The following is an 11,066-nucleotide window of genomic DNA, read 5'->3' as shown; positions in this document are numbered from 1 at the left end:
TGTGTTAATAAGTTATTGATGAATTTTTTTAAATAATGGGAAATATTAAATTTCCTTTTGATCAGAATTGATTGCATCAAAATCCTACTAATGAAGGGATTTTTATTTACTTTATTTGCTAGTTATCTTTTGAAATCATTGAGATCGAAATGGATCGAGTAAAAAGAAAAAAATTTATCTATCTACTATTTCTAACAGCTATGCAATGGGAAATTTTTACCTAGGTAATAATAATTAGTATTTTTACGTTAAGTATTTAACGTTAGCAAAAGAATAATTTCACAGGTATTCCTTTGTTAGATCACATTCAACTCCACCAGACCAAGATATTATCTACTTTAATCTTCATACGTTGTCTGGTATTGGTATCTTTGAGAAACTCAATGTCTAGTACACGGAAAAAAAGTCGCACAAACACGAATTTGCTGAACTAAATTCCTGTTCAATTAAACTTTAACTACTTTAAATGTCCTCAGGATATATACGGGAATTTAGTCATGCGGATGATTTCGATGTGTCTTCGTGATTGTGAAACAAACGAATGCTTCTTTATGGTTGTAAGTAATTTTTGACTCGAGTTGAAACAATTGAAACTCAATAAAGAAAAAAACACATTTCCCCGATTTTTGAAGTTCGTTTCACTCAGACGTTTAAAAATCTAATAATTTAATGAACATCATTGCAAGGATCATGAAATGAAGAAATGCAAAAAAAGAAAGAAAAAAATGTTAAATATAAACTCTTTAATGTTTGTTACCTCCGTATAGCGAATCATATTCGCCGGGCCGGGGTAAGTTACTCATAATGTTTATACTAGAATGCTATGAAATTTGAAAAAAAAATTGTGGGAAGATAATCAGAATTTTTATTCATCTAAATGTATTTTTCGGAAGCCAGGCTCTTCCATACATGATTCAAGCTATTGTTGTGATGCGTGGTGTTTACTTTGATTGCCAAGGAAGACAACCAACCGACTGAGAGCTATAGGATGATGCTTAGTTTTCTAGATGAACTCACAGTTGGAAAATCTCCAAATGCAAAATAAAGGAAGCGAAATGAATGGATGTGCCCTAGTTCACTTTCAGACGGAATCTTCAGAAATTAACAATAAAGGCCTCGTCACCAGGTAAGTGGAATTCGCTAAAGCTATTCGTACTAAAAAATTGCGACAATTATTCCTATGCCTGATACCACGGAAGTATTGTCGGCTATTTAGACGTTATTTTCCCCCCATAAACTAACATGTTATACCATGGAACAAATGGTTGACAGCAGAAAGGAGATGAGTTATTTTAGGTTTTTTATCCTCTTGCTCATTACGAAAGGCTTCCAAACATTTCGAACACTTAGGCAAAAACTTCGAGCAACTGTTGGTGAATAAACTAAGAAATGGAGAACGACAATTTCAATTTATTTAAATCTGATCAATCGTTGATGATCAAAATCTGAGATGAATTTTTTTAAATGATGGAAAATATTAAATTTCCTTTTTTTTGATCAGAATTGATTGAATCAAAATCCTACCTAATATGAAGGGATTTTTATTTACTTTATCTACAGTTATTTTTGAAATCATCGAGATCGAAATGGATCGAGTAAAAAGAAAAAAAAAAGCAATGTTGGCTTCAGTTACTCTATCCTCTTAAGAAATCTATTATATATTGCTTCTTGTATTGTATTCATTGTTGTACATATCCTTTGCACCAAAAGGGATGAACGACATCCCCCAAAGAGCTCGGGCTCTTCTAGAATATGATCTTGATATGATAATTTTTCGATCTGTCTTATCAAAAATTTATCATAGAGGGAAGTAATGACTGTGGAACTATTATATTTTGTCTGAGACTCGAAACAAAAATTACTAAAGCCGGGTTTTCCTAGGAGTAGAATTTCTGCGTCGTGTGCAGCGCGAAAACGCTGATTGGTTGAAAATCTGAAACTCAGGTTTTTTTCAGGTATTTTGACCAATCACAGTTTTCACGCTGGACACGCAGGAGAAAGCCTGCTCCTAGGAAAACCCGGCTTAATGCTCTGTCGTGAGTATCCGGATACCTTTGGAGTTTAAGCCGGGTTTTCCTAGGAGTAGAATTTCTGCGCTGTGTGCAGCGTGAAAATGCTGATTGGTTAAAAACCTGAAATTCAGGTTTTTTCGACCAATCACCGTTTTCACGCTGCACGCGCTGTAGAAACCTGCTACTAGGAAAACCTGGCTTTAGCGGATCTGATCAGAGATTATATGGCTGTTTCTCTCGCCATACATACATGAGCTCGGCTCTCTGGTTCTTGTGCATAGCACTTATATCGCAGCGTCATATTGTGACATCACGAGCAACAGTTTAGTGAGGGCCTTTTCTGTTTCACCATGATGGGGCACCAGCTCATACTGCTCTTGCCGTACACAGCTGGTATCTTGAAATGAAGGCGTAGGAATTGAACTGGCTGCGCATTGATATATGGCTGCTCAGGAATTTAACCTGCTTGCCCTGACCTGAATCCTACTGGGCATGTTTTGAATGAACTGGAATGTCGGGTTTGAGCCAGGCTACAACGACCACAATCTGTGCCGGAATTTGAGTCTCAGTTCTTTTGTAAGAATGACATGATATTGCAATTCAAAAAAAAATTTCTATCCTGAGAGAGAATTAATGGAAATTATATTCACATCTCACCACACACAGTTAAGAGTAAATGCCCTTCCAAATATCTCTCGAAATTACTAGAGTTCAAGGTGTTAAAAACTTGCAACCATTATTTCGAAGCCTTCGGATACTGTTGGTTCTTAGAATATGGTGCCGAAATAAAATAACTCAGATTTTCTTTATTCTTACGATGATGGTCAGTAATGATGCTCTGATTAATGTGGTTATACATATTAGAAAGTTATCATTGGTTTATTATCATTTAAATTTAGGTCGTAATTTAAGTCATGCTTCCTGAAACAAATGGCCAAAGAGGTTTTTCGTAAAGTTGGAAAAATTTCAATATTTTTTCCAAATGAATTTTCCATAAAAAAGCATGTTAGTAAATGTGAAACATTCACGATGGCAACAACCGAAACGTCGACATACGTTGGGACAAATACTCAAGTAAGAAAATTAAATTTTTTATATGTCATATATAAAATTATCATTTTCTGATACATTAAAGTACGAGCAAAATATTTTTTTTTATAATAATAATTTTCCGTTTTTCGTATTCCCATTTAATGGAGTTGATGCTTGCTTTGTAAATTGATGAAATAAATAAATACAAAATTCTCTAGTTCTTAGTTTAATCAGAAATAATAAAAAAAATAATATACTACTTATCAAGATTTCTGTTAATGTTAAATTTCTGTTTATCAATATAACATATGTGACAAAAAAACATTAAACCCTTTCGGTAACACTTGTGATACACATAATGATTGGAAGATTCCAAAACCATATTTTTTTACCTTGAGGTCGTTTGTGGTTCAGAGTATTCACTAAAACAGCGCTTCTCAACCTATGGTCAGCGGACCAGAGGTGGTCCACAGGCAGACTTGATAAAATTATTCACCCATTGTGATTGATATTAGTAACAGCCCTATGGGCTCAAATAAAATAAAACCTTCATACTTAGGTTCACCATACATCATCGAAAAAAAATACATCGTCTAAAAATTGCAATTTGTTAATTATTGCTAAATTTTCTGAACGGTGTGGAAATAAAGGACCGCTACAAATCGAAGTAAACAAAAATGTATCTCACGAAAAATATTCAAATTATTTGATGATCATATTCCATTGAGAAAAATACGGTAAACTGGGATCTATCCGTAAAATACAGGACATCACCAATTGTCATCATAAATATTGTCAGAAGTAGGCAGCATCATCAATCGTAATTAAAATTCCAAAAACATTGAGGACAAAATGTTCAACTTAACAAATATGTGAGATGAAACATGAATATTTGTATAATTTTCGCCATAATTATCATAATTTTATTTATATTATGAATATGCCGTGTATTCACGACTTTGTTAAATATTACAAATTAAAATAAGTATCGTAGAAAAAAAAAACGGGACAAATTAATACCAAAAAAATCGGAACAACGAAAAATACAGGAATGCCCCGTAATACTGGTTACAAGTGGTCCGTCAGATTGTATCAGACATTTTACTGGTCCTTGTTCTCAGAAAAGTTAAGAAACACTGTATTGCAGAATAGAAAGGTTATACGTTGTTGCGATGTCGAGTCCTTGCACAGAGTTGACATGATTCAAATGACTTACAGAAAGGAGCAATTGCTTTTGAACTTTCAAAAAAGTACAGTTTGAAATAAGTTAATGAATTTGTTGATGTTTCACATAGCACTGCAGACTTGTTAATTGACAGTGGAGGCACACACATTCCTTGGGCATGGAATTTGTGGTCGAAAAAAGATCTTCGCAGGCAAAGGTCGTCGCTCCGTATCACATATAGTGAATACTCGTCCTTTCGAAAACCAGCAGGAATTCCTGCAAATTGTCAATAAAGAACTCCCATTCATCAATTTTAGCTCGTTCATTGCGAAGAGTACTGCATGGCAAGAACATTCAAAAGGTGGAGCAACTGCCTATTAGGTTAAATTTTATGTTGTGGGCTAAATTTTTGTCCGGTGAGTGTATATAATACAATTCTTTAACCCCTTAAGCAGCACAGCAGAAATCACTAAGCCCCTTTCCCCAAAACCCCATATATTTTTTAACGAAATAAGCTCTCTTCCAATTTTCAGCTGGCGCAAAATAAGGGGTATAGGAAAAAAGTGTTATGTAGTAAAACCTCTTTTTTTCGAGCACCGGAGGGACAAAAAAAATCGTCCGCAAAAGAAGGGTGACCGTTAATCAGGATTTTGAAATGCGTTCTTTTATCATGCACGGTGAAATTATTATTTAGCCGTAAAGGAGGGGTGACCTCATCTGAGGGGTGTACGTTAAGAGGTGTCTTACTTTATATTGAGAAATCAACTTTAGAAAATATCTGGGCTGGTCAACGCTAAAGCAAGAGGCTTTTAAGGAGGCGAGATATCTCGTCAATGCCACTTAAAGGGTTGTTAGCTTTTACAGAATATCGATGGGTTTTGTTGTTGATGTTTCAATGTCAGTTTCGAATTGTTTGCCAATTATTTTACGCTAAATCGTAAAATAAAAATGCTTATAACAATATCTATAAATATGATAACTGTGCTTATTATCAATATAACCGCAAACATACGAGTTTTCCAAAACAAAAGAACGAATTGGAAGTCGATATAAAGTCGAATTCGCTTATAACGAACCCACTTTTATCGAGAGTTTGGATTTAACGAGCTAATTAATGCGTTTGTTTGGTATGATGCTAACTGTATAGAAATTCTGTCGTTTTTAGCGAGCTTGTGTTTATTGTATCTCGGATTTAACGAGCGATTTTATAGGGAAAAAATAAAACACCAAAATGGAGAAAGAATATTAAGTAAATGCAAGAAAAACCACAAAATTTTTTGAGTTTTTTTTGTCTTTCTCATTATATGGAGATATTACCCTTGACGAGGAATATAAATTTTAGTAAAATAATTCAACAAACAGCCGATCACCCCATAAGGTTTGTTGTCAATGTGCAGGAACAGCAATGCTTCGTCTAGAAGGGAGAAATGAGATGAAAAGAGAAACTTATCAATCTCAGAATTTAAAAAGATATCTAATTCGTCCCTTGCTTCCCTTCCAATACAAACTCCAGTGTTAGAATGTGAGGATTTTCTCCGGAATTCACCTTTTCCCGCGTGTTGTGTTCTTTATTTTATGGAGAGATAATGCCCAAAAGCAAAGTTTTAACTGTGTGTGAAGAAGAAGATGAAATAAAAACTATAAAGTTGCTCAAAAAGTTATACTTTTTTTACTACATAGTGACTCTTTATTTTACACTATATGATAATTGAAATGTTATTGAATTAACTTCATTGTAACAACCAGTATGAGACCTCGGTGTCTCCTTGGTGGTTTTCACTAACCTAATGTATTGTTATCATTCATCTAACATATTAATAAAACTGAAATTAAAATTGAAAATTGAAAATTTTTTTTTACCGTGTTGTACAGAATGTCCTGTAAGTCCTGATGCTGCTTTTATCTTATCCACCGTTCGTCGCAGAGGTGTAGTTTCAACTTGAAGAATTCTCAAAATGTGTTCAGAAATCACTGTGCCAGTTTCGAAAGCAAAAATAGTGTGTCATGAAAATCTAAATTTTTACACGATCCCCCTGTTCTCTAACTTTCAATTATAAAGTTATTGCCCTGTTTTTTCTGAGGCGAAAATGTTTTTTCCATGTTTCCAAGTGCAATATTCGCTGAGATATTTGGATTCAAAATTGATCCAAATTTGGGATAGAACGGCATAAATAAGAGAAAGGAGCGTTCCCCGTTAGTTTAAGCTGTTTTTTTCCTCCTCAACTTTTCTCCAATGTTTGAATTCAAATAGCACAGAGAATATTGCGCTTAACAACATGGAATTTTTTTTGTTGGCCTCAGGAAAGACGGGGGACTTCCTAATTGCGTTTGTGAGCAAAGGGTGTCCGTATAAAAGTTTAGATTTTTTATTTTATGACACACTGTATTTTCACTCTTGAAACTGGTATTCATTTCAAACCAGTAAAATGCATGGATGGACAGGGTGTCCTGTAAGTCCTAATTCAGCATTTATCTCATCAACCGTTCGTCGTAGATATATGGTTCTAATATAAAAAAAATAGGACCATAAACCTTAAAATTAGAACCAAATAACCTTAATTTGCTCAAAATGTGTTCAGAATACACCCTGTATCAGTTTGGAACATTTTTTCTCCATGTACTGGCAGCATTAAAAAAGTGACAACCCAATGTAAAGGAATAAACATGTCTGAGACGTATTGTTAGAGAGCCACGGTAGGAGTCATCAAAGTAAACATTCCGAAAGTTATTGTTAAGGCTCGCAAACCATTGTTGATAGACAGTTTTTTTCCTATTTTGGGCATTTGCCCAGCTCTGACGAACTTTTAAAATAGCCTATCGTTCAAGTCGGTTGGTATACTGTTTGGTGGCTGATACCTGTTTGGTATACTGTATACCTGTGGTATATAAAAATTTGGCGAATATCGGTCTAAAATTTTGTAGATTTATGTAGAGAACATGCACACACAGAGATAGACACACAGACAGAAAATTAATATATATTTATATAAAGGGTGTCCTGTAAATCTAGCACAGCCTTTATCGCATCAACCGTTCATCGTAGAGATATGATTCCAGTTTGAAAAATGCTGAACAGGCGTTAAAAATCACCCAGTTTTAGTTTTGGAAGTGAAAATACAGTGTGTCACAAAATATAAATCTAAATTTTTATACCGTCCCCCTGTCCTCTAACTTCCAATTAGAAAGTTGTTGCCTTTATATATCTTATTTACAGAAATATTTTAATTTAAAAATTGGAGAAAAGTTGGGAAAGAACAGCATAAATAAGGGAAGTTGTCCGTTAGTTTATGCTGTTCTTTCCCAATGTTTCTAAGATTTTTGAATTCATATATCGCAGTGAATACTGTATTTAGAAACATGAAACTTTTCTTGTAGGCCTCAGGAAAGAAAGCGAATCCACGTTCTAATTGAAAGTTAGAAGAAGGGGGGGGGGGGCGTATAAAAATCCAGATTTTTTTATTTTATGACACACCGTATTCTCACTTCCAAAACTGGTACAGGATAATTTTTGAATGCCTTTTAAGCATTTTTTAAATTGGAACCATACTTCCACGACTAACAGTTGAGGAGATTAAGGCCACATTACGATTCACAGGGCACTGTTTATACTTGCTATAAGCATTTAATTTCAGAGATTTCATTTTTTTTTCACTTGAATATGGATTTAGCGAGTGACCGGATTTAACGAGCATTTTTGCTGGAAACGAGCTCCTCGTTATAAGCGGGTCCGACTGTATATGTTACGGTAAATGCGATAAATCCGGTTATTATGCATAATCGCTGAGCATTTTGGTAAGTTTGGTAAATTTCCCTAAATTTATCACTTTTACCGGTGATTATGCATAGTACCCAAGCGTCATTGAAAAATTTTTAAATTTCTCTTAACTAATCACTTTTACCGGCGATCATGCATAGTACCCAAGTGTCGCGTCATTCGTGAACATGATAATTCATACATTTATTTTATCATTATATCGGGGTACGATCGTAAATATTGTTATAGTAAATATTATTATAGTGAGAAAAATACGACTATATTCATCACTCATACTAGACTCATTTGGAAATTTTTTCATATTTATCAAATTCACCTATTACACTAGGATATTCACCGATAAAGGCGATAAATTTCAAGTATTTATCAAATTTACCAACGACACTTGGTTATTACGCATAATCGCCAATAAAACTGATAATTTTTTTAGTATTCATCAAATTTACAAACGACGCTTGAGTATTATGCATATTCACCATTAAAAGCTATAAATTTATCAAACTTATCAAGATGATTGGTAAGTATGCATAATTACCGTTTATTATGTATAATATTCAATTCATCCCATTTAACGTAACATATATATTTTTGTTGCGTCACGTGTGTATATGAATTCTGGAAAATGTTTTCGTATATTCTGGACATTCAAGCCGAGTTTCATTTTTCGGCGATTTCTCCCAGTTAATCAACGTTGATGAAAAAGAGCTAACTAAGGAGGAATATAGCGCACCTGTTGCTTATTTTTCGTCAGATTCCCGTGAAAGTAAGGTGCTGCCGAAATGCTATAAAGGATAAGGCGCCGCTTTTTGAAACGTGGAGCCGCTTTCTGCCCAATCAAAAAGCTGTTCGTCGTTCAACAGAGACGAAGAGCAACGGGAAGAATTTCCCCTTTCAGCCAATGAATGAATGGCAAAACGTTGCTGCCTTCCGTAGTTCGGACCAAAAATATCAGGCAATCGCTTTGAGATATCCAGGGAAGCGCCAACTACCTGTATCACTTGACGCGTGTTGACTTGCGCATTCAACATTACATTTCAATCGCGGAGTAAATACACATAACTCACGTTTTCAAATAAATAAAAGGAACATTACAGATATGGAGAACGAAAACGCGGACGATAATTGTGATACGTTTGAGAACTTTCCGATCACTCTTTTTACTTTGAAGAGTACTTCGAAGTGTCGTCCGGAAGTAAGATTAAGAGATTTTCTTAGAATCTCCACTGGTCAATCGAGGGATCGGGTAACTAATTTTAGGAGACACTCCTGGATGTGTGGGTAAGTCGTTTATTCTTATTAAATCTGTTTCTCGGAACTATACTATCGTATACCCATTTTTGTCAATTTTGCGACATTATTGTATTCTTTTAATTCTCATTCTGTAGTTTAGGACCATAGTATTGTATTTAAGCTAAAATAATTTCTAAAATTTAAAAATTTTAGCTAAAATTCAATACTACAGAATAAGAACTACAAGAATGCATCTCAAAATTAACAAAAATGAACATACGATAGTATGGTTCTGAGGTACTGAAATAGTAATGTCAATTGTGATGAATGGAATTGATAGAAAAGGAATAAAATTTTTAATTTCAAAATTTTATTATTTCTCATTCATCACTTTCTGGAGCTGAGAACGGCATTTTGTGTTTTCTATGTTAAATTTTATGTCAGTTGTTATGTACAATATGCTATTTAAAACTTGCAAAATCATTATTTTTTTTAAATGGTAATTTCTCTGTATGTAAATACTAAATCCGAAATGATTTATTTAAAAATACATTATGGTTTATGAAGCAGTTTAATAAAAAAAAAAAATAATAATACGTGATTTTACTCTTTGCAGCGCGCAAATTATAACCCTTACAACCCACGCCATTCACGTGAGAGCAGAGTGGAATATAATTTATTCAATTGGCTCTAGGAATTTCGTAGTCAAATCTTCGGGAAATTTACTTGGAAGCGGAAACACATACACAATAATAAATTTGTTGGATGCTTGACAAAATGTCTTAGGGTCAAGAAGCGGCCCCTTATTTTAGTGAAATACATGGAAATATTCAAGAAAAATTCGAGAGGTACTGACCGTTGTTTTGGGAAAAATATAAATACATTTTACAAAAGAAATTAATTTTTGAACCAATTTAGCTATTTTAGCCAGTTTTAGCTATTTTTCTAGCGTTTAAAAAAGGGACATAAGTCGAAAAATGATGAATAAAATGTATGTATGCGTGCGCTCTTCGAAGAGCTGTAAAGTAGTATAAAAGTATTACGGGTCTTTTCTCCTACTGACAGTAAGGTTTGCTTCACTGTAGTTGCTTTAAACATACAGTGAAACAAATAATAGGAATCCTCTCTCGATGAGACTACATATACGTATACAACATCTACGAGAAAATATGTAACCATTCTTAAAAACATTATTATCAAAATCAATTAAAAGTGATTGTTAAATAAATGTAAAATAAATAATGTGTCAATTAACACGATTGACACGTTTAAAAAGAAATATAACATATTGGGATAAATGGAGAAGCTATTATACTTAGGTAAGACAACCATAAATTTTTTTTATGGGCAGTATTACCTTTATCATAATTAGTGGTTTTTATTGCTGTTTTTTGGGTTGCTGTATTTTTATTGCTCTTATTGGATTGCTGTATTTTTGATATAGTTCAGATATTATTGACATCCATATACATTTACATTTTTTATGGGCATATTTTTTCAGCCAGTTCGATGGGCATTTTGCCCGTTGGGCCTTTGTATTTGTGTGTATCATAGACGTGTTTGTTTCACCACTACCAGTTCCCAGTGTTGGCTCAAGCATTTTCCGCTACTTTGTCCCCCCTTTTTTTGAGACAAAGCAACCCGTTTTCTAGAGATACCAGTACTATATTGTTCCGGATAATGTCTCTCGTAAGCACTCGAGATGGTAAAATACGAAGAAATTTCACGAACAGCACAATTCTTGTGCAGAACAACTATGTACACGTATGCACAAACAGCGATTTGGAACACGACCTATTAATAGGGGGAGCGATCTACAAATAAGACATTGTTTTCCGACTAAAATTCAACA

Source organism: Pholcus phalangioides, unplaced genomic scaffold, assembly GCF_987345545.1.
Source record: "Pholcus phalangioides strain wild (caught in Gottingen) unplaced genomic scaffold, Ppha-v1.0 ptg000007l_1, whole genome shotgun sequence".
NCBI classification, from domain to species: domain Eukaryota; kingdom Metazoa; phylum Arthropoda; class Arachnida; order Araneae; family Pholcidae; genus Pholcus; species Pholcus phalangioides.
This window is presented reverse-complemented; position numbering follows the sequence as displayed.